Source organism: Heterodontus francisci, chromosome 5 (genome assembly GCF_036365525.1).
Source record: "Heterodontus francisci isolate sHetFra1 chromosome 5, sHetFra1.hap1, whole genome shotgun sequence".
Taxonomy (NCBI): Eukaryota; Metazoa; Chordata; class Chondrichthyes; order Heterodontiformes; family Heterodontidae; genus Heterodontus; species Heterodontus francisci.
In genome coordinates, this window is record NC_090375.1 from 86,300,930 (window position 1) to 86,325,945 (window position 25,016).

General features: G+C 42.0%; 1 protein-coding gene across 4 annotated transcripts in view; it reads left to right on the forward strand.

The window, feature by feature from the left end:
• The window catches only part of rock1 (Rho-associated, coiled-coil containing protein kinase 1), a 287,505-nt gene that overhangs the window by 26,884 nt on the left and 235,605 nt on the right, over nucleotides 1-25,016 (forward strand). The window contains exon 1 of one of the 4 annotated variants that reach the window (XM_068031730.1): nucleotides 4,542-4,720. The exons of the other annotated variants lie outside the window; for them this stretch is intronic. The gene's annotated coding sequence lies outside the window, so the exon portion shown is untranslated. Of the gene's footprint in view, nucleotides 1-4,541; nucleotides 4,721-25,016 lie in introns of those variants that run through there. 4 annotated transcript variants of the gene reach the window in all.

Here is a 25,016-nt window from a genome sequence, read left to right on the forward strand (position 1 = left end):
TTCTCTCTGCCCTCTCTCTCTCTCATCTCTCTCTCTCTGCCTCTCTCCTCTCTCTCTCTCTCTCTCTCTCTCTCTCTCTCTCTCTCTCTCTCTCTGCCTCTCTCTCTCTCCTCTCTCTCTCTCTCTCTCTCTCTCTCTCTCTCTCTCTGCCCTCTCTCCTCTCTCTCTCTCTCTCTCTGCCTCTCTCTCTCTCTCTCTCTGCCTCTCTCTCTCTCTGTCTTTTTGCTATTCTCTGTCTCATAATATATTTATAAAAAGTTTTACTTTAGCTTTATCCATTGCACACTATTTTCCCTCTAGTTCCTTTTTGCACCTCCTATTCCTTCCTTTGTATCCTTTTGTTCTGTTTCTCACTTTCCCAGTCTGCTGAATTTCTATTTCCCCTTGCATTTGTGTAAGCCTTTTACCTTGATACTGTGTATTACCTAATTTGTTGACCAGGGTCACTTAAGTACAGAGGTTGAGCCTTTGTCTTTCTGGGATATGTACTGGTTTACCCAGGTAAGACTCTGTACACAAGTGCATGTGGCATAAAAAATAAAATGAGTGAGAAGAGCAGAAATTCACTTCAGTGGGTAATATAGTAGCGATTACAGAGACCTGGCTGGAAGCTGAGCATGATTGGGAGCTAATTATTCCAGGCCATTGGATCTTTTGTTGGGACAAGGGAAATTGGGAAAGCAGAGGGTGTTGCAATATTGAAACAAGACCCTATTGCTGCAGTCGAAAGAATGAATTTCAGTAAAGGTAATCGGCAGCAGGAATAGTATGGGTAGAGTTACAGAACAGCAAAGATCGCAAGACTCTGGTAGGAGTTGTGAATGGACCTCCTGATAGCAGTGACGTAGTGGAGAATGTATAAATATAGAGATCGAGGATGCATGTCGCAGCTTCTGTGGTTATATTTGCGCTCTGGTGTCCCTGGCGAAGGAGCATGCGGTGTCTGCTGGTACACTTGAGGCCTTCCACGACCGGTGGGCACCGCAGGGACTGGAGTGCATTGTCGACGCCGAGAATGGCATTTTAATTGAGTTTTTTGTTTATTTGATTTTAATCAAGTTTAAAAAAAAAAAATGTACATAGAAGGGGCCTGAATAATAAAGGCCCCCTCGACATAAATATATAAAAGGGGCCTGGGGTATAAAGGCCACCTTATATAAAGAAAAAAAAACCAGAGTGATTATAATGGGAGATTTTAATTTTTACATCGACTGGGAGAAGCATAATAGCACAAGCAGTAAAGGAAATTAATATCTAGAATTTTGGACAGTTTCTCGAACAATATGCTTTCGAACGAATAAGGGAACAGTCCACACTGGATTTAATGATTAACTAACCAGCAGTAGTTAACGTTCTGAAAGTAAGGGAACCTCTTGCCAGCGATGCTGAGGTCCCAAGAACAAAAAAAAAACAATGCGTTAGTTTGAATTTGATATTAGGTTTGAGAGGGAGAAGGGCGAATCTCTAGCTAAAGTATTAAATATAAGCAAGGCAAACTTTGAAAGGATGAGAATTAAATTGATCACAATAAACTGGATTGAAACTGTTAATGGGTAAATCTACAGACGGATAGTGGGAAGTATTCAAAGAATATTTGGGATGCAACAAATTTCAAGTAGGTTCTTCAGATTGAAAGAAAGAAAGACTTGTATTTATATTGTGCCTTTCATAACCTCACAATGTCCCAAAACACTTACCAGCCAATCAAGTATGTTTGAAGTGTAGTCACTGTTGTAATGTAGGAAACATGGCAACCTGACCACGTTACTTGTTTTTTAAAGATGTTGGACATGACACCAGGAGAGCCCTTGCAGTACTTCAAAATAGTGCCATGGAATCTTTTATGTCCACCTGAGAGATCAGGTGAGGTCTTGGTTTAACACTGGATTGTCCAATATACAGCCCGCAGCCCAGAATCCAGCTTGCCAAAGGTTTCTATCTGGCCAGCGGGCTGGCCTTTCCTCCTCCCCCCTCACTTCGCGGTTTCTGTCCTCGACGGTTGGCTTTTGGCTTTCAATCGGAATTTCAAACTTGGTTTCACTTTAGCGCCAAGTGTCAGCTATAGCGGCTGCCTCATGGTCAAACTCAGTGTTGCCAGAATGTCAGGCACGTCGGCAGGCAGCTAAAAGTTTGTCAGAATCCTACTGCTACACAACATGGCTGTGCCCAGTGGAGAGGCGGTGTTCGTAGCCTGGCTCAGTAAACGGCTAGAGGAGCTGGAAATACATGAAGATGTTTTCGGGTCATACATCAACAGAGTCCTGTGGGAAGAGGAAAAGTACGAGGAAAAGGCGGAAGCTCTTCAAGACATGTTATCCACATTTATAGTGAGTGCGCTGCTGACCCATGGTCATGTGGATTCAGTCTCCGTGTTTATCCATCCTCACTGTCTATTAAATATATTTTTTACAGTTTATAGTATTGCTGTTTTTACACATCCTCTGTTAAATTTGGAAAACATGCTTGTTTATCTATTTTGAGTTCTGATATTAGGGTAATTTGAAATGTTTGTTGTATTTCCATACCATGGTGAAGTGGCTAATTCAGATACAGTGCACCAAGCTGTAAATTTAACCATGTTCCCTCTAAATCATGTTTTTATCAGAATAGGGAAAAATTGTCGCGAATGAATTTAATGACGTTTAATTTAGTAGGCACAAATAGAATATGTGCAAAAAAACTGGCCCCGCCGCTGCCCCTGAAATTACACATTTATATCCCGTTGTTATTTCTCTCTCCTCTTCTAAACATTTTGCATTAAAGGCAAAAAATTTTGACACGTTATACAGAAATGAAAATCAAAAATGTTACCTTTCGTGGGTCTGTAACTTGTTTGTTCACTGTACTGTTCAAGATAATTGATTTAATTTCCACTGCTCTCTCCAATTTTTCTGGGAACTAAAATGACCATGTTTGCACAATAAACTGCTCTTTAAAAACTAATGGAGAATGTATAAGTATGGCACCATGTTGCTACTGTCTGGTACAAAATGACAGTGACATGAAGAGAGCTTTCACAGAGCATGACCTTCTGATATTTTATAGTCAGTATGATCTCTCAGTGTCTTATCCAAATCTAATAAAGCATGCCCATTGACTCATTGCACTGTTTGGCAGCACATCTTGCTGTGAACAGCTTTTTTTCAAGAATGAAAAGCATCAAAACAAGGTCAAGAACACTTCTGACAGATGGACATCTATCCAGAATACTCCGCATCACTACATAAAGTATGCGGGCATAGACTGACCATTTCTGAAAGCAAAAACAATGCCAGGTATCTTCACTAAATCCATGTTCAACGTAGTGGTGAGAAAGTAAGATAATAAATTAGTCTTCTCATTTAAAGCTTGTTCACAAAAATGCACACTTTTTATTGTTTTGATTATTTGTAAGATAACTATCTAATGCCTTTATCTTTCCAAAATTTGCTCACCGGCTCCCTATGCAGGGCAAAACTTGTAATGTGGCCCTTCATGTGGAAAGATTGGACACCCCTGGTTTAACAGTTCATCCAGCATTATTTGGTGAGAGGTGGGACAGGTGCCTCCAATAAGATGTGTTTTTTAAAAATTCTTTCATGGGACATGGGTGTCGCTGACAAGGTCAGCATTTGTTGCCCATCCTTAATTGCCCTTGACAACTGAGTGGCTTTCTAGGCCATTTCAGAGAGCAGTTAAGAGTCAACCAAATTGCTGTCTGGAGTCACATGTAGGCCAGACCAGGTAAAGATGGCAGATTTCCTTCCCTAAAGGACATTAGTGAATCAGATGGGTTTTACGACAATCAATGATGGTTTCATGGCACCGTTATTGAGACAATTCCAAATTTTTATTAATGAATTGAATTTAAATTCCACCAGCTGCCGTGGTGGAATTTGAACCTGTGCACCCAGGGATTTGTCTGGGCATCTGGATTACTAGTTCAGTGACATTACCACTACGCCACTGTCATGAGGTTTACGCAGTCAACGTGTTCACTGTGGTGGCCTATTATAAACTGAAATCTGTTGATTCCTACTGCTGCCCACCCTTGCCAACCAAATACAATTTTGGAATGATTCAACATTGAATGTCATTGGGAAGCAATCTGGATACAGGGCACACGGTCGTTTTCCAATATATTACTGTCATCTCCACCTTTATTTGCATCACCCAAGAAGTGTGTTACTTTTGTGTTAGCTACCATTTTATCTATTACTGATCATTTTAATTCTCTTTCTTTGTTTAATTAGAATGACAGTTAACTGTTACCTGAAACAAAAACAGAACACCTGAAAGTAGAAAGCAGATCTATTGCCATCTGGTCAGGGAAAAGGCAGGTTAACATTTTTGATGGAGACATTTCAGAACAGGATTCATAAGAGAGTCATACTCAGTTTCCATAAGCATAATTTAGCAAGGATTACTGTATAAAAATCTTAAGTGGGGCCCTGGCAGACTTTCAACCCATGGCCCTGAAGAGCTGATATTAGTTGTAGCTCTTCTTGTAGGTGTAAATGGCCGAATCAGCACTCACTTTGGATCAAGTGAGGCGAGAGGTGGGAAAGAGCGAGACCAGCAGCTGGGTTAAAAGCAGCGCAGACGCAGCGAGAACTCTGGGGGAGAGGCGGGAAAGAGCAAGAGCAGCAGCAGCAATAGCCACCGCCAGGAGCCAGTCAGAACTGGCATTTTGAAAGAAAAAAAAATCAAGGTGTGACATCACAGGGAAGGTGATTGGTTGGTGAGTATTGCTGCTCAGGGACTGAGTGTAAACAACGGGAGTTAAATGTTAAAAATATTAACTATTAATAACAAGTGAATAGCTGGTAAATCTTATCTTGCATTTCTACATAAGCTCTATTACCACTAGTAAGGTGTATTAAGTATTAGTAGGGTTTATCAGTGTTTGTAGAATTTTTTGATAGTAAATTTTATTAGTATTGATAGGTTTTTTGGCACTGGTCAGAATTATTAGTATTAATAAGGTTTTTTTAGCAGTAACTACATTTTTAATTAATATTAAAATGGCAGGCTGCTCTGACCTTGAATGCACACCCTGTGCATTGTGGGAAATCCAGGACGCTTCCCATGTCCTGGATAACCATTTATGCAGGAATTGTCGTCAGTTGCAGCAGCTTGAGCTCCGGGTTTCAGAACTTGAGCAGCAGCTAGCATCACTGTGGTGCATCCGTGAGGCTGAGAGTTACATAGATAGCACGTTTATAGATGTCATCTCACAGCTTAAGGGTACACTGGGAGACAGGGAATGGTGACCATCAGACAATCAAGAAGAAACAGGCAGGTAGTGCAGGAGTCCCCTGAGTGCACCCCACTCTCCAACCAGTATTCAGTTCAGAATAATGATGAGGGTGATGGTTCATCTGGGCAGCCAGAGCCAGGTCCATGGCACCACGGGTGGCTCAGCTGTACAGGGGGTACAAGGAAGACTGGTAGAGCAATAGTGATGGGAGATTCTATAGTTAGGGGAGCAGAGAGGCACAGGTGTGAATCCAGGATGGTATGTTGCCTCCCTGGTGCCAGGGTCATGGATGTCACTGAGCAGCTGCAGAACATTCTGGAGGGGAAAGGTGAACAGCTAGAGTTTGAGCAGGACCTTAAAGGTAGTAATCTCTGTATTACTCACTAGCCACACACTAGGGAGCATAGAAATAGGTGGTTAGAGCAGATGATTGTGTGGTTGGAGAGATGGTGCAGGACTGGTTCTGGCGGAGGTGGGACCTGTACAAGCTGGACTGTTTGCACCTCAACAGGGATGGTACAAATATCCTTGCAGGGAGGTTTGCTAGTGCTGTTGGGCAGGGGGATGGGAAACTGAGGGTAAATTTAGATGGAACAAAATCATAAATGGAAATGTAAGGCAGAAAATTAGTAAATGAGTCTGGAAGGCAGAGGAAACAAAGGTTAGAAAATAATAAGAGATTGGCAGTGCTCAAAGGTATATATTTCAATGCAAGGAGTTTAGCAAATAAAGTAGACAAGCTGAGGGCACAGATAGACACATGGCAGTATGATATCTTAGCTATTACAGAAACATGGCTTAAAGAGAGACAGGATTGGCAGCTCAGCGTTCCTGGTTGCAGGGTTTTCAGATGAGATAGAGAGGGGGATAAAAATGGAGGGCGGGCTGACAATTTTGGTCAGTGAAACAATTACAGCTGTGAGGAGGGATGATATGTTAGAAGGATCATCAAATGAGGCCTGTGGATTGAGCAAAGGAACAAAGATGGGGCAATCACACTGCTGGGAGTGTACAATAGACCCACAACAATCAGCGAGAGAGATAGAAGAGCAAATATGTAGGCAAATCTCTGAAGTGCAAAAACAATAGGGTAGTAATAGGGGATTTTAATTACCCCAATATTAACTGGGATAGTTTTAGTGTGAAAGGAGTTGAGGGAGCAGAATTCTTGAGGTGCATTCAGGAAAACCTTTTTTGGCCAGTATGTTGCAAATCCAACAAGAGAGGGCGCAGTTCTGGACTTAGTTTTAGGAAATGAAGCTAGGCAAGTGGAAGGAGTGGCAATGGGAGAGCATTTTGGTAATAGTGATCATAATTCAGTTAGTTTTAATATAATTATGGAAAAGGACAAGGATAGAACAGGAGTTAGAGTTCTAACTTGGGATAAGGCCAGTTTTACTAAGCTGAGGAGTGATTTAGCAAAAGTGGACTGGAAACAGCTACTTGAAGGTAAATCAGTGTCAGAGCAGTGGGAGGCATTCAAAGGGAAGATTCAAGAGGTTCAATGCAAACATGTTCCCACAAAGAAAAAGGATGGGCAGCCAAATCTAGAGCCCCCTGGATGTCAAGGAGCTTACAGGGTACGATAAGGCAGAAAAGGAAAGCTTCAGTCCAACACCTAGAACTCAATACCACAGAAAGCCGAGAGGAGTATAGAAAGTGGAGGGGTCAAATCAAAAAGAAAATTAGGAAAGCAAAGAGAGGGCCTGAAAGAATATTGACAAGCAAAATCAAGGTGAACCCAAAGATGTTTTATCAATACATTAAGAGTAAGAGGATAACTAAGGAGAGAGTAGGGCCCATTAAAGACCAGGAAGGTAGCCTATGTGTAGAGGCGGAATATGTTGGTATCCTTCTTAACTTTGCATCTGTCTTTACAAAAGAGGGGGACAATGCAGATATTGTAGTTAAGGAGGAAGAGTTTGAAGTATTGGATGTGATAAACATAGGGAGAGAGAGGATGTATCAATGGGATTAGCATCCTTGAAAGTGGATAAATCACCAGGGCCAGATGAAATGGATGCAGGCTGTTAAAAGAAACCAGGGAGGAAATAGCAGAAGGTCTAATTATCATTTTCCAGTACTCACTGGATACAGGTGTGGTGCTGGAGGATTGGAGGATTGCTAACATTGTACCTTTGTTTAAAAAGGGAACAAGAGTTAGACCGAATAACTACAGGCCAGTCAGTCTAACCTCGGTAGTTGGCAAATTATTGGAATCAGTTCTGAGAGACAGGATAAACTGTCACTTAGGCATGGATAATCAAGGATAGTCAGCATGAATTTGTTAAGGGAAGATTATGCCTGACTAACTTGATTCAATTTTTTGATGTGGTAACGAGGAGGATTGATTAGGGTTGTGCAGTTGATGTGGCCTCCAAGAATCTTAGCAAGGCTTTTGACAAGGTCCCACATGGCATACTGGTTAAAAAAAATAAAATCCCATGAGATCTAGGGTAATGTAGCAAGTTGGATGCAAAATTGGCTCAGTGGCAGAAAACAAAGGGTAATTGTTGGGTGTTTTTGCGACTGGAAGGCTGCTTTTAGTGGGGTTCCACAGGGCTCGGTACTAAGTCCTCTGTTATTTGTGCTATATCTTAATGATTTGGACCTAAGTGTAGGGGGCATGATCAAGAAGTTTGCAGGCGACACCAAAATTGGCCGAGTGGTTGGTAGTGAGGAGGATAGCTGTAGGCAGCAGGACGATATCGATGGATTAGTCAGGTGGGCAGAAAAGTGGCAAATGGAATTCAACCTGGAGAAGTGTGAGGTAATGCATTTGGAGAGGTCAAACAAGGAATACACAATTAATGGGAAAATACTGAGAGGTGTAGAGGAAGTGAGGGACCTTGGAGTGAATGTCCACAGATCTCTGTGCAGGACAGGTCAATAAGGTGGTTAAGAAGGCAAATGGAATCCTTTCCTTTATTAGCCAATGTACAGAATATAAGAGCAGGGAGGTTATGCTGGAACTGTATGAATCATCAGTTAGGCCACAACTTGAGCACTGTGTGCAGTTCTGGTTACCTCATTATAGAAAAGATGTAATTGGGTACAGAGGAGATTTACGAGGAGTTGCCAGGACTGGAAAATTGCAGCTGTGAGGAAAGATTGGATAGGCTGGGATTGTTCTCCTTGGAATAGAGGAGGCTGAGGGGAGATTTGATTAAAATCTACAAAATTGTGAGGGGACTGGATAGAGTGGATTGGTTGGGGGGGGGGGGGGTGGGGTGCAATTTTACTTTAGCAGAGAAGTCAGTGACTAGGGGGCATAGATTTGGTTAGAAAGATTAGAGGGGAGATGAGGAAAAACTTTTTCACCTGGAGGGTCTGGAACTCACAGCCTGAAAGGGTAGTAGAGGCAGAAACCTTCAACTCATTTTAGAGGTGCCTGGATGTGCACCTGAAGTGCATAACCTGCAGGGTTACAGACCAAATGCTGGAAAGTGGGATTAGGCTGGGTGGCTCGTTTTTCAGCAGGTGCAGACCCGATGGGCCAAGTGGCTTCCTTCTGTGATGTAAACTTTCTATGTTTGCTATGTTTTCTAAGTCTGGGAGCTTTCTTGGCTGCATGGCTCAGTAGCTCTCTCACCATGTGGTGAGTTGTCCTCTTAGCCATTAAGGAAAGTGACAACTTATTTTCAAAGGCAACTTTAAGGCAAGGAAAAGTGCAAGGAATTATATATTTGTCCCTTAGATGTCCAATTTACTGCCTCAGTTTTTCTTATAATGGAGAGCTTCCACTGGAGTGGATGAACTAGGATGATGCAAGATTTTCTTGAAGTTCAATGCTTCATGTTCTTTATAGCCTAGTACAGTATTTATATTTAAGGTCTAATTAGAGACCAATTTTTTTTCTATTTTTCTATTTACGTTTTTAGCAACTACTTAGTGGGAACTGGGGAAAAAAGTTTGGAGCACAGTCAGTATTCAGACCATAAACATAACAAACAAATTCATTAACATCAGTGCTGTTTTCAAAATAGATATACTCATCACTCCCTGGCTGAGCTGTGTGAGTAAAATTTTAAAAATGAAGGAATGAGGAGGAATTAAAAGATCTCTATAATTCATAGTATTACAATCACATACTATTAGAATTTTATTCAGGTTATTCCATAGGAAAGATACTAATATCAAAATGTTCCTTGTCGAGCTAAAATAACTCTCCACTCATTTTTCCTGCAACCCCTTTAAACTGTTCTTCGAAAGTTTGTGGATCCAATATTTGGCTTGATTTCAACCCTACTATGGTTCGTAGTCCTAATTCCAATTTATTTTTGGCTCTCTCAGGCTTATGTGCAAGCTTCTTCCTCCATTTACGGAAAAATAAACAATCTGTCTTAGTTTGTGTTACAGTGAGAGTTAGTCAGACTGCTAAATGCCTCACAAAGTTCAGCCAAATTCTCATTTACATGAGCACAATCATGAGATGAGCTTCATTTAATAGTTTTAAAAGTAGTGTCTGAAATCTAGGTGTTTACAGACTTAATCGAATGTTAATAGTGATAACTATAAAAATAGCTCTTCAACTAATTATATAGTCTATTATATATACTATCCAAAATAATTCTGCATTTTCTGTGTGCAAAATATTGTTAGCATGCGCCTCTAATTGTTGTAGTAACCCATCATTTTGCTGTCGCCTTCCATGACTAGACACTGTCCTGTAGATGTCAGTATCTATACCAGTCATTGTAAGCTTGCACATTGCTTTGAGATCGCTTGTTTCTTTTCTTCCCCTGTCCCAAAGTGATAAAGGAAGTGTGTGAAATAAGGAGTTTTTTTGCAGTGGTCTTGTCTACTTTGAGTGTTGTCAGCACGTTTGCTTAATATATGCTCTGGGGTTGTCATTAGGATTTTGCCAAAGTGTAACTGTTACACAATATTGTGTGTAATTTCCTGAGTTCAAAAAAACTGAAAAATATTTCTTCATCTTCTGATTGATCCATACCAACAATCAAAATTAATGTTGGTCATATTTTGAGTCTTATTTGAAAATGTACGTGATTGTACCAGGTGTAACGCTATGATCACATTTGTATGCTTGAAATTGGGGTGGGGGGAGGAAGCACATAAACTATTCCAATCTTTGCAGATTTGAATGCACCCAGCAACATTTTTATTGTGTGACTGTAAACTGTACTATAGTATTCAAACTTTACCTCAATTATGCCTGGTTTTACTGTAGCTATAGTTGTATCTCAACACTGATTGTTAGGCTGTTAGCCCTCTTCTCCACCCAGTGTATACTAGTTCTACGGACTTCCACAAACTTTGCATCATGTACATTCCTTTATAGAAAGGAGACTGTCATCCAAATAGATCTCCCATCTAGATCAGAGTTATCCAACATACGGCCCGTGGGCCAGGATCCGGCCTGCCAAAGGTTTCCATCTGGCCCATGGATGTATTTCGGAGATGAGAAATTTCCCATTGCCGTCTTCTTTCAGACTGGCTTTTTAAAAAAAAAAAAAATTGCAAGGCAGTTTCACAGTGAACAGGTGCTGCATGAGAGCAGTACAGTGGGGTATTTTTTAAAAGGCTGCCGGAAAACCCCAAATCTGTCCATAGATGGGAAACCGCTGTTACCGCTCTCATGCAGCACCTGTCAGCTGTGAAACTCAGCGTGATTTTAAAAAAAACTGACCAACCACAAAGCTGCTGTGCTGAGCGCTCCCGCTCCCGGCAACTGTCAGAGCAAAAGGGGATGGGAACAGAGAGAGAAAGAGGACGGGAACACAAAGATAGAAAGACGAATGAAAGTGGAGATGCTGAAGTAATGCATTTAGATAACCCAAGTAAAGTAAGCAATTCAGGGTGTGGAGAGCTCCTGGGGAAGACACTGGTCTTTTTTTGCATTGATATTGGGTCCTACACAGTGATTTCTTTGGAGACTGTGCAAACTCTTGTGCGGCTGTTCCTGCTCCATTGCTGCTTGGTACGAGCAGTGGGTCCTTGTTGCAGCCCAGCTGCTTCAATACCAGTCTCCAGCTGTTTGATGGTACAATTGATGGTGGCCATTGTACACAGCTTTATTTATTACCTATGCCTAATTTACGTATAGGCACTAAAAGTCAGCTATATAGTGTGGGACTGGCCATACTACATGATTGACTTTTAGTGCCTTCAGGGCAATTAGGGATGGACCATAAATGTAGACCAGACTGGTTCCCTTTCCTGAAGGATGTTGGTGAACCAGTTGGGTTTTTACAACAGTCTTGCAGCTATTATAGTCATTTTCTGGTGCTAGCCCACAAATGACCAGCTTTATCAAATTCATGATGGGATTTGAACGCTTAACATCTGAGTTGCATGTTCATTGTTATAACCATAGGCTATTGTACCGTCCATCTATGTTAAATGAAATAATTCAATTTTAAGTTATTCTATGTTTTCACATTTCTTTTTAAGTTATGGCCCACTTTTAAGCAACATGTTCACATGATTCTGCTAATGCTATAAATCTGACATAGAAACAGAAAATGCTGAAAATACTCAGCAGGTCAGGCAGCATCTGTGGATAGAAAAACAGATTTACCATTTCATGTTGATGACATTTGCTTAGAACTTGGAAAAAGTTAGAGATGAAGCAGATGTTGAGCAACTAAAAAGGCCATAAAAAGTTAGCAGGGATGGGCGGAGAACAAAAGGGAAGGTCTGTGAAGGCAGGGGAGATAAAATGACAAAAGGGATGATGCAAGGCAAAAAGATATGGTAATGTTACAAGTGCAACAATACAAGATGGGTCTAGAGGAGCTGTAAATGAGACTAACAATCATCACCAACAACTTCTATACAAAAGAAATGGGGGCAGAGGTTATGATCTGAAAATATTGAAATCAACGTTGAGTCCAGAAAGCTGTAAAGTGCCTTCGAGAAAGATGAGGTGTAGTTCCTTGAGTTTACCTGGGTGAAAAAGCAATTACTTGTATTTCTTTCAATTTAGTATACTGAATTTGCTGCTCATGAAGCAGTCTCTTATACATTTGGGTGATTGGCTGATTGCTTTGTGGAACACCTGCGTTCAGTCTGCAAGCATGATCTCAAACTTCCGGTCACCTGTTATTTTAATTCTCTGTCCCAGTCCCGCTCTAGCTCTATGATTTTGGCTTCCTACATTGTTCTAATGAAGCTCCATGTAATCTCAATGTAAGCTCAAGGAACTGCACCTCATTTTTCATTTCGGCACTTTAGAGACATTTGGACTCAATATTGAGTTTGGCAGTTTAAACAGGTGTGGTAACATAGTGGTTATTTTACTGGACTCGGAATCCAAAGGCCTGGACTACTATTCCAGAGATGAGTTCAAATCCAACCATGACAGTTTATGAATTGAATTCAGTTAATTAAACAAATCTGGAACAAAAAGCTAGTATCAATAATACGAACATATGAATTAGGAGTACAAGTAGGCCATTTGGCCCCTCTAGCCTGCTCCATCATACAATAAGATCATGGCTGATCTGTTTGTGTCTCGAATTCTACGCCTCCATCTACCTCCGATAAATTTTGATTTCCCTTGCCGAACAAGAAACTATCTACCTCTGTCTTAAAAATATTCAGTGACCCCCCACCCCCCCACCACCACCTTCTTGAGGCAGAGCGTTCCAAAGCCGCATAACCCTTTAAGAGAAAATATTTCTCCTCATCTCTGTCTTAAATGGGCGACCCCTAATTTTAAAACAGTGCCCCCTAGTTCTGGACTCGCCCACAAGCGGAAACATCCTTTCCACATCCACCTTGTCAAGACTGTTCAGGATCTTATATACTTGAATCAAGTCTCCCCTCACTCTTCTAAACTCCAGTGAAAACAAGCCCAGTCTGTCCAACCTTTCCTCATAAGACAACCCGCTCATTCCAGGTGTCAAACTAGTAAACCTTCTTTGAACTACCTCCAAAGCATTTACATCCTTCCTTAAATAAGGAGACAAAAACTGCAGAGCGTATTCAAGATGTGGTTTCACCAATGTCCTATATAACTGAAGCATAACATCCTTACTTTCATTTTTAATTCCTCATAATAAAGGATAGCATTCCATTAGCCTTCTTTATTATTTGCTGTACCTGCATACTAACTTTTTGTGATTCATACAGTAGAACACCTAGATCCCTCTGCACCTCGAAGTTCTGCAGTTCTGCATTTAAGTAATACTCTGCTTTTTTATTCTTCCTGCCAAAGTGAACAACTTCACATTTTCCCTTATTATACTACATCTGCCAGATTTTTGCTCACTCAATCAAACTATCTATATCGGTCTGCAACTTCCGTATGTCCTCTTCACAATATACTTTCCTACCTATCTTTGTGTCATCTGCAAATGTATCTACCGTGCCATTGCTCCCCTCATCTAAGTCATTGATATGAATTTTGAGAAGTTGAGGAGCAGACCCCTGCGGGATTCCACTCGTCACATCCTGCCAATCAGAAAAGCACCCATTTATGCATACTGTCTGTTTTCTGCCAGCCAACCAATCTTATATCCATGCTAATATGTTACCCCCTACACCATGAGCTCCTACTTTGCGCAGTAACCTATTATGTGGCACCTTGTCAAATGCCTTCTGGAAATCCAAGTACAGTATGTCATGGGGCACGCCTTTATCCACGGTGCATGTTACTCCTTCAAAGAACTCCAATAAATTGGTTAAACTTAATTTTCCTTTCACAAAGCCATGTTGACTTTTCCCGATTATCTTTTCTCCTGATTAACCTTTCAGTCATTCTCTGCCGTTCTTGATATTCTGACCAATCATCTGACCTGCCACTCATCTTTGTTTTTTCCTTAAGTTAGATGCTTTCCTTAACTTCTTTAGTTAACCACGGATGGTGGGTCCTCCCCTTCGAATTTTTCTTTATAGTAGGAATATACTTATAGTTACGACCAGGTGAGAAGGTGTCTAGGGGTTTTCTCTCCGCCTTTGCCTAGTTTAACCATAACAGGGTTTATTTTTAAAACACTGTGTTTTAGCTCCCCTTTAGTGAATCCTTGTTCATTGCTCCAATTGTAAGGCAAAGAAATCAAACCGGTTTCCTTAGATGTAAACAAGAAAGGTAGGAATTTATTAATCTTAAACTCTAATCCGGTTAACGACTATGAATATGCGACACGACCACGCTAGCTTGCGTATGCGATAAACACACATGCAGATAGAGACAGAAAAAGTAGAAGGAATAAAGGGGAACGTTTGAGGCAATATCTGCTAGTTACAGTCCTTTAAAGTTCAATGTGGAGTCTTTGGTTGCTGGTAACTCTTGCAATTCGTTGGGGCCCAGTTCACGCTTCAACTTGTTCCGATGTAAGAGTCTTTTCTCTCTTGAGGATTACGTGTCTTCCGCGGGTCCAGTGGCTTGGGAGAAAGCAAGAGAGAAAGAGGTTTGCTTGTTCAAGCTTCAGTTGCACACTGCTTTCTGAATTCAAACTGTGCTGTGGCTAGTTCAAAAAGCCTGGACCAGCCAGTTACTCATGTGACCAGCTGGTTTAACCAGTCCTGGCTCTGTGGATTGTATCATCTTCGCAGGGCCTGGAATGTGCTTCCTTACATCTTCAATGTCTGGTGATCAAAATCCATTTGGGTTAATTGGAGCAGAGAATAGTCCTTTCTCTCCACAAGCAGTGTCTCTTAGTATGCAAATGTCCTTCCAGCCCAGTGTCTGGTGATCTTCAAACAAGTCATTTTTTCACTCCAGCAACAGTTTAAAATCAATGTTTATATGACAAAATTAATATGCCTCATTCTTGGCAGGTGGGGATCTGCATGACATTATCCTGAGTGTTCTGAAATATCCCCTTGAATGTCTGCCACTGCTTCTCTCTTGATCTATCTCCTAGCCGAGTAACCCAGTTCACTTCAGCAGTAACCCAGACCACTTTAGCATTAATGGTAACCATGAAGCTATTAGATTGTTGTACAAATTCAACTGGTTTACTAATGTCCTTTAGGGAAGGAAGCCTGCTATCCTTATTCAGTCTAGCCTGTATGTGACTCCAGACCCACATCAATGTGGTTGACTCTTAACTGCCCTGTGAAATAGCCTAGAAGCCACTAAAGGCAATTCGCTGTTGCCTTTGCAGGGGTAATTAGGGACGGGCAATACATTTTGGCTGTACCACTGATGCCCACACCCTGTGAGTTATCATCTTTTGTCATTTTGTTTCTCCTGCCATCCACCCTATTCCAGACCTTGCCTTTTGTTCTTCTCCCCCCTCCCCTGCCTTTGTGCTTAATTAAAACTTCTTTATCTCCAATTTTGTCCAGTTCTGGCAAAAGTCATCAACCTGAAATGTTAACTCTTTCTTCTCCACAGATGTCTTCTGACCTGCAAAATATTTCCAGCATTTTCCCTTTTTATTTTGCTCATGCTGTTTTTGATTAGAAGTGTGACTCCTCTGCCAATTTATCTCCTTCCCACCATAGGAAGAACTGGTCTCAGGTTGGATTGTGGTCAGATTTGAAGATACTAATCCACATTGTACCATTAGGCATGGTGTATTGGCCCAGTGTTGCCCAGATTACATGTTTAGTCATGAAACTCGATATTGCTTTTGAGAACATGAGGTTAGGCTGATGAGTATTGTTTTAGTTAAAAGGAAATGGAAAGATTAACTCAGTAGTAAACATTTATGGAACTTTATATATCGAGAGAAACTTGTCAGTAAGCAAGTCAAAAATGGTGCACCTTGCCACAATAGCAAGCAATATAGAAAATGACCAGTTTGACAGGTGAAAGGATATCTGAGAAAATAAGATAGCTAGAATAACAGAAATACATTTTACAAAATCAGGTGCTGAACATGTCTAGTTCTAGAATGCACAGACATGGCTGTATAGAAGCACAAAGGCCATGAAATCACCTGTTTAGAATAAATAGATTTACACCTTCACTCAAACAACTGAGAGGCACCTCCAGATGTTACACTGATGCTCCGAATGCTTCTTTCAAGGCTGAAGTATTGAAAGCCGTCAGTGTGAAGTACTAATGAATTTAGTTTTACTGTACGCTGTACTGGAATGCTAAATACAATTGGATTATATGCAGAAACATCCATGGAAGAAAATGATGATTACTACCCACATGCGTGAGGCTGTTTTGATGAATTGCTGGTGGATAATGGTGTGATTTTACTGTTCACATGATCCATTTTTACACCAGCATTTCTTGTATCTGTTATCTCAGTCATGATGACAGATCTTTTTTTCTTTGTTACCGGTTAGGTCTCTGCAATTTTTCTCCTTTCTAATTGACTTAATTTGTTTCATTAAGTAGCATGAAGTTCCACTTGATGGAGTACTGCTGTGACAGAGTACATAACTCGGGGAATTTGGTGAGTGAGAGAATTTTAAGGGGTGATCTCTGTAAAATCTAGTAAAGTTTTGCAGTTAGCGTCTAACTTCACTTCAAGCTTAACTTGTAGTTTCTTTCACAGTCTTAGTCAGTGGTAAACACTGTGCATCTGCAACTAGCAGGCAGCTTTAGTTAATTAGATGGCTAAGAACAAAGAACAAAGAAAATTACAGCACAGGAACAGGCCCTTCGGCCCTCCAAGCCTGCGCCGATCCAGATCCTCTATCTAAACATGACGCCTATTTTCTAAGGGTCTGTATCTCTTTACTTCCTGCCCATTCATGTATCTGTCCAGATACATCTTAAAAGACGCTATCGTGCCCGCGTCTACCACCTCCGCTGGCAACGCGTTCCAGGCACCACCATACTCTGCGTAAAGAACTTTCCACACATATCCCCCCTAAACTTTTCCCCTTTCACTTTGAACTCGTGACCCCTAGTAATTGAATCCCCCACTCTGGGAAAAAGCTTCTTGCTATCCAACCTGTCTATACCTCTCATGATTTTGTACATTTTAGTTAGAACTGGTTAGATGGTCATCAGGGGCTGACTCAGGTCTTTGAATTTCTGCTAGTATAATAAATGCAGGAGGTTTCCGCTCACGCACAAACTCCAGCTTGACCAAGTACTGCTGCGATAGAGTATGGGCTATTTGGTGAGTGACGCAATTCGGTGCAGCGACGAAAGGGGTGCTGTTCTGGTCTTTTATAAATCAAGGTGCGGTCGGAGTGTGGGAACGCAAGACAGCAAGACCTTGCAGCAGCAATGGCTAACTAGATTATAAAAGAGGGAAGAGATATTTTTTCTTATATCAGGGATGGGCAGCTGAGACCTGTTGCTTGCAATTCCTGTGCCATGTGGGAACTTCAGGACACTTCGTGTGTCTTGGGGGACCACGTATGTAAGTGTCACCAGCTGCTTGAGTCCAAGCTCAGGATTTCCAAGCTTGAGTGGCAGCTGCAGTCACTGCAAAGCATCAGGGAGCAAGGGGGTTTCCAGGATCATATGTTCCAGGAAGTGGTCACCCCACAGCCAGTGAGAGTTCAAGATAGTAGGTGAAGAGCCATCCAGAAGAGAAGGAAGCGGCAGAATGTATAGGAGTTTTCAGGGTATGTGCCACTCTCAAACTGATACCCAGCTTTGGAGACTGCTGGGAGTGGTGACACCGTGAAGGAGTGCAGTCCAGACCATGGCACCAATGTGGCGCAGTGGTTAGCACCGCAGCCTCACAGCTCCAGCGACCCGGGTTCAATTCTGGGTACTGCCTGTGTGGAGTTTGCAAGTTCTCCCTGTGTCTGAGTGGGTTTCCTCCGGGTGCTCCAGTTTCCTCCCACAGCCAAAAGACTTACAGGTTGATAGGTAAATTGGCCATTATAAATTGCCCCTAGTATAGGTAGGTGGTAGGGGAATATAGGGACAGGTGGAGATGTGGTAGGGATGAGTGTAGGATTAGTATACATGGGTGGTTGATGGTTGGCACAGACTCGGTGGGTCGAAGGGCCTGTTTCAGTGCTGTATCTCTAAATAAATAAAATAAATGGGCAAGGGACTGCAGAGGATGGAACAGCACAAAGTAGAAATGTAGTCATTATAGGAGATTCCATAGTTAGGGGACATACAGGCATTTCTGTAACCGTCATTGTGACTCCCTCATGGTGTGTTGTCTCCATGGTGCCAAGGTCAAGGGCATCATGGAAAGGGTACAGAATATTCTGTAGGGGAAGGGAGTGAGCCAGAAGTTGTGGTACATGTCGGTACAAATGACATAGAGCAGGCATTGAGGTCCTAGGGTCAGATTTTCAGGAGCAAAGGAGGAAGTTAAAAAGTAGGACCTCGAAGGTTCTAATCTCTGGATGTCTCCCAGTGCCATGTGCTAACGTGAGTAGAAATGGAAGGTATGGAGGATCATTGCGTGGCTTGAGGCATGGTGCAGGAGGGAGGGCTTTAGATTCTTGGGGCATTGGGGACCAGTTCTGGGGCAGGAGGCACCTATTCAAAAGGGACGGGTTGCACCTCGAGGCTCAACAGGACTGGGGCCAATGTCCTCGTGTGGTTAGGGAAGGTTTAAACTAAATTGATCAGAGTTATTTTAAATATTTACAATAACTCTGATCAGTTTACTGCCCTTCCCCCACCACTGCTGTGATTGAGAGACTTCAACCTCCTGCTGAGCCTCTGACTTGCCACTGGTTATACTGATTTTTCTGCTTCAGCCTAATCCTGCCAACTCCATGAGAGGTCACAGGCGCCCTTGGAGCAGGCTTGCAGCTACCCCTTCAAGAACAACCTGACGCAGATCCACATTGCCTGCATTCAGGCTCGCCAGCTGGACATGCTGGCCATGTGTGTGTATTAGTCCCCGTCCGTGTAGCAGAACCTGGTCTCCAATCGTCTCGGCCATTCCTGCCAATGGACAAAGACCTTGCTTCGCTCTGACTGTGTGGTAGTCAGTGTGCAATGGCCACCCCACATTAAAAGAACCCAGGCACAGGCATGTTCCACCCCCTCAAAATGAACTTCAGGACCTGGAGTATCAGGATTGGTCTATTCAATCACCTATGGACCCACAACCCTGGAGTGGAAGAAAGTCATCCTCGTTCCCGAGGGATTGCCTAAGAAGAAGAAACTAGGTTGGCAGGGGGATGGGCATCAGCATATAGAAGTAAAAAAGAGGAATAAGGTGCGTAAAGGAGTCAAAGTGTTGTCTCGTATTTGAAAAGGAAGTGGTATCATATCAGATAGGAGCAGACTAACAAGGCTATGAGGAATACAAAGTCAAGTTTACAATGTATGTATGTAAACGCACAATACCGTAGTGAATAGATTGGTGATTTACAAGCACAAATAGTCGTGTGGGAATATAACAGTATTGGAAATGTGGCTTAAAAATGGTGAGGACTGGGATATTCAAGGATGCAAAGTGTTCAGAAAAGTTAGTGAAGGGAAAATAGGAGGTGGGGGTGGCAGGACTGATCAGGGAAGATATTGCAGTGCTGGAAAGGGGGGTTAGAGTTGAGCCAAAAGGGTATTCTATAGGCCTCCAAATGGTGAGAGAGAGATAAAGGAGCAAATCTGTAGCACAATCACAGATGTGCAAGAACTGTAGAGTGGTGATATTGGGGGACTTTAATTACCCAAATATCAATTGGGATAATTTTAGAGTAGATTGGAAGGTGGTAGAGGAATTTCCAAAATGTTTAGATTCTTGTTTGGAGATACAGCACTGAAACAGGCCCTTCAGCCCACCGAGTCTGTGCTGACCATTAACCACCCATTTATACTAATTCTACACTAATCCCATATTCCTACCACATCCCCACCTGTCCCTACCACCTACCTACACTAGGGGCAATTTATAATGGCCAATTTACCTACCAACCTGCAAGTCTTTTGGCTTGTGGGAGGAAACCGGAGCACCCGGAGAAAACCCACGCAGACACAGGGAGAACTTGCAAACTCCACACAGGCAGTACCCAGAATCGAACCCGGGTCGCTGGAGCTGTGAGGCTGCGGTGCTCGCCACTGCGCCACTGTGCCGCTGTTCAGGAGAACTTCCTTGATCAGTATGTTCTCAGCCCAACTGGAAAAGAGGCATTGCTGGATCTAGTGCTGGGAAATGAGGTGGGCCAAGTGAACCAAGTGTTTGTGAAGGAGCACTTGGGTAAGAGTAATCCTCATATCATAAAGTTTAGACGAGTAATGCAGAAAAGCAAGGAACAAAATAAGGTAGATTGTCTAGATTGGGAGATCACTAGTGGTAATGACCTGGAACTTGCTGTCAACGAGGGGGATGGAAGCGGAGGCAATCACTGATTTTAAAAGGAAATTGGAAGGGTACTTGAGGGAAATAAACTTGCACCGCCAAGGGGATAAAGTGGGGCAATAGGACTGACTGGATTGTTCTGGACTGAAGGGCCTCCTTCTGTGCCATAATGATTCTTTGACACGATGAGAAGGGATCTAGCCAGGGTAGAATGGAACCAAACATGGCAGGAAGAGCTATATTGGTACAATGTGTTATCTTTAAGGAAAAGATGCTTCAGGTACAGGCTAGGAATATTGCAACAAAGGTGAAAGGTAGGGGAACCAAGAACAGGGTTTCTTGATTGACGAGGGAGATCAAGATGATGATGAAACAAAAACGCGGGTGTGTGATGCATGTCAGGTGAACTCAGCAAGTTGAGCATCAGGCCATATACAATTTTGAGATGAGAGGTGAAGAGGAAAATAAGACTGGCAAAGAGAGAATATGAGAAAATGGCAGTTAACATAAAAGGGAACCCAAAGATCTTCTACCAGCATGTAAATAGTCAGCGAGTAGTAAGAGTAGGAGTGGGCCTTTTCAGGACAGAGAGGGTAATATATCCTTAGAAGCGCAGGGCAAGGCAAATATACTTAATAAGTACTTTATATCCGTGTTCACTAAGGAAATGGAGGCTAACAAAATATCAGTAGAAGCAGAGAGAGTAGAGGCGATGGATAGGATAAAAATTGAGAGGGGTGAGGTACTAAAAAGGCTGGCTATACTTAAGGTAGATAAATCACCTGGTCCGGATGGCTTGCATCCCAGATTGCTAATGGAAATGAGGATGGAGATAGTGGAAGGGCTTGCCATAATCTTCAAATCTTCCCTGGATATGGAGGAAGTGCCAGAGGATTGGAGAGTGGCAAATGTAACATCCTTATTCAAGAATGGGTGTTAAGACAGTCCGAGCAACTGCAGGCCAGTTAGTTTAACATCAGTAGTGGGTAAGGTTTTAGAAACAATAATCAGGGAAAATATCAGTGGACACTTAGAGAGGTTCAAGTTAATTAAGGATAGCCAGCATGGATTTGTAAAGGGAAGATCATGCTTGAGTAATCTAATTGATTTTTTTGATTAACAGAGAAGGTTGATGAAGGGAATGCGGTGGCTGTTTATATGGATTTTAAGGAAGCATTTGATAACCAGCCTTTTCGGTGGTACCTTAGGAAAATTGAGGCTCATGGAATAGGAGTGTCATTGTCTAATTGGATAAAAAAAATTGGATAAGGACAGAAAACAGTGGGTTGTAGTAAATGATTGCTTTTCAGAATGGAGGATGGTAGACACTGGTGTTCCCCAGGGGTCCCTACTGGGGCCACTGCTTTTTTTTTTACCATATGTAAATGATTTGGTTCTTGGAATACAGAGTAGAATCTCAAAATTTGCTGATGACACCAAACTTGAAGGTGCGGCAAACATTGGGGATGATATGAACTGCCCACAACAGGACGTAGGTAGGCTAACAGAATGGGCAGAGAGGTGGCAGATGGAATTTAATACTGACAAGTGTGAGGTGATCCATTTTGGCAGAAGGAATAGGGGGAGGCAATATATAATTAATGGCACAGTTCTAAAGAGTGTGCAAGAACAGAGGGACCTGGGGGTGCATGTGCATTGATCTTTGAAGGTGGCAGGGCATATTGAGAGAGTGGCTAGTAAATCACATGGGATCTTGGGCTTCATAAATAGAGGTATTGAGTACAAAAGAAGGGAGGTTATACTGAACCTTTTTAGAGCTCTGGTTAGGCCCCAACTGGACTATTGTGTCCAGTTCTGGTCACCACACTTCAGGAAGAATGTGAGGGTCCTTGAGAGGGTGCAGAGGGGATCTACCGGAATGGTTCCAGGGATGGAGGATTTTAGTTGCAAGGTTAGATTGGAGAAGTTTGGTTTGTTCTCCTTAGAACAAAGAAGATAGAGGGGAGATTTAATAGAAGTGTATAAGATTATGACAGGCTTAGATAGGTTAGACAAGGAAAAACTGTTCCCATTAACAAATAGTACTCGGACTTGGGGGCACAGATTGAAAATTTTGGGCAAAAGATGCAGGGGAATATGAGGAAGCACTTTTTTACGCAGCGGGTGGTAATGACCTGGAACACTCTGCCCACAAGGGTGGAGGAAGCAGAGATGATCAATGACTTCAAAGGAAGTTGGATTGTGACCCGAGAGAAATAGACTTGCAGGGCGATGGGGATCGAGGCGGGGAGTTTGATTGACTGCAAACTCTGTGGAGAGCTGGCATGACTCGATGGGCTGAATGAGCTCCTTCTGTGTGGTTATGATTCTGTGACTCTAATCAGACTGTGACCCCACTTCAGTTTTATCTTCAATTCCAATTAGCAGAAAACCTACCCAGTCAGAGTGTAGCAAAAAAAACCCCTAAGATTTAGCCATCATGGCACTACTTAGCGACGCTCAGACCAGGAGCAAAGCTTATACTGCAAATGATGTGAATTCTGAGTTGAGCAGATTATTGTATACTCCCATAAATAAGATGGCACTTCCATTTACAGACGTAGATACCTCCATAAGCCACAAACTTGATTTGGTTTGTCCCTTTCTGCTCCAGGGCTTAATTTTTTTGATTTTCTCGAGAATTAATTTGCCTCCCCAAGCCACAAAATTGTTAAATATGAGCTTGGATCATTTGGTGGCACACTTGCCTTGTTGAGCTGGAAGTTTGTGTGTTCAAGCTTCACTCCAGGACTTCAGCACATAATCTAGACACTTGCAGTTGCAGTACCAAGTTAGATTGTTGCTGTTCTTCGCATGGAACATCTGAACCTAGTGTCCTCATAGAATCATAGAATAGTACAGTGCAAAAGGAGGCCATTTAGCCCATCAAGCCTGTGCTGGATCGTTCATAGAACAATCCAGTTAGTCTCACTCCTCCACTGTTTCCTGATATTCCTGCAAGTATTTATCTAGTTTCCTTTTGAAGGCGACTTTGAATCTGCATCCACCATCCCATCGGAGAGTGCATTCCAAATCTTACCGCTCATTGTATAAAAAAGTTTTTGCTCATTTTGCCTCTGTTTTTTTTGCCCATCACCTTAAATTTGTGCGTTCTTGAGTCTCAACCTTTTAGCCATTGGAAACAGTTTCTCTTTATTTACTCTGATTCCTTCATGATTTTGAATCTCCTCTTAGCTCGAAGGCGAACAACCTCAGCTTCTCCAGTCTATCCATGTAACTGTAATCCCTCATCGCTGGAACCATTCTAGTAAATCTCTTCTTGATTCTCTCCAAAGCCTTCGTGTTGTTCCTAAAATGTGCTTGCATTGAGCTTCCATGGACAATGTAACAGGTCAAAGATGAAAAGGTCAAGGTAAGACTGGAACAAGAGTTAAAATTACAAACCTCAGGCAGGTCAGGATCGCTTAATTTGCATTTGGTTTCCCACTGTAGAGCACACTCCACCATGATCGTCTCACCAACATTCCTCGATCAAACACAACGTCATCAAATCATTCCATTTGTGGGGATTTGACTGCTGTGTTTGCTTGCATAATGGTATATTTAAAATAATTATTAGTTTGAAGCACTTTGAAACATCCAGGATATAAGGTACTATGTAAATGCAACTGTTTTTTACCCACCCACTCAAACCTAAACGTTGTTGTTGACCTCCATCTGGATCTACTTCCCAGTAGTATATCTAAAAAATACATTTAAAAAAAACTTAACTTTATATGGCACCTTTTGCCACCTTCGGGCATCCCAAAGTGCTTTACAACCAATAGGTATTTTTGAAGCGTAGACACTGTTGTAATGTGGGAAATATTTTGCCAATTTGTGCACAGCAAGGTCCCACAAACAGGTAATGATCAGAAAATCTGTACTAGTGATGTTAGTTGAGGATAAATATTTGCCATGTTACTGGGGTGAAGTCCCATGCTCCACTTCAAAATAGCAACATGGGATCTTTTACGTCCTGCTGAGAGGGTAGGTAGGGTCTCTGTTTACCACCTGATCTGAAAGACAGCATCTCTGACAGTGTAGCAGTCCCTCGGTACTGCATTGGTATCAGCCTAGGTTAATTACACAATATAAACAGTTTAAAAAAAAAATCCTAACAAGTCCATGTTGATGTTTATCCCCCATGTGAACAGTAATCCTAATGTAATGTTTTCGCACGTTCCTTTGTCCCCTAGTCTTTCAACTCTCTGCTCTATTTCTTAAATTAGTTTTATATCTATTACCTTCATTCTAGACCCTTCATCCACAAGTAACAGTCTGTTTCTATCTATTCTGATCATTCTGTCATAATTTTAATCATCTCCGTCAAATCATTCCATAATTTCCTCTTCTAATGAAAACAGCCCCAATTTTTCAATGCATGGGTATTTTCTCATAGTGGGCATCGTTCTAGAGAATCTGCACTGTATCCTTCTCGAGAGCAATTAGGGATGAGCAATAAATGCTGGCCTTGCCAATGATGTTCACATCCAAAGAATGAATAAAACAAAACCTTTCTTGTCTCGGCATCCTTCCTATAGTGTGGAGCCCAAAGCTGCTTGCAGAACTCTAAATATAGTCTTCTTAGCCTATAATTTAAAAGGGCGAAAGAACAAGTCCAGGGAGCTATGGACCAATCAGCTCAATGTCCATGTAGGAAAGAT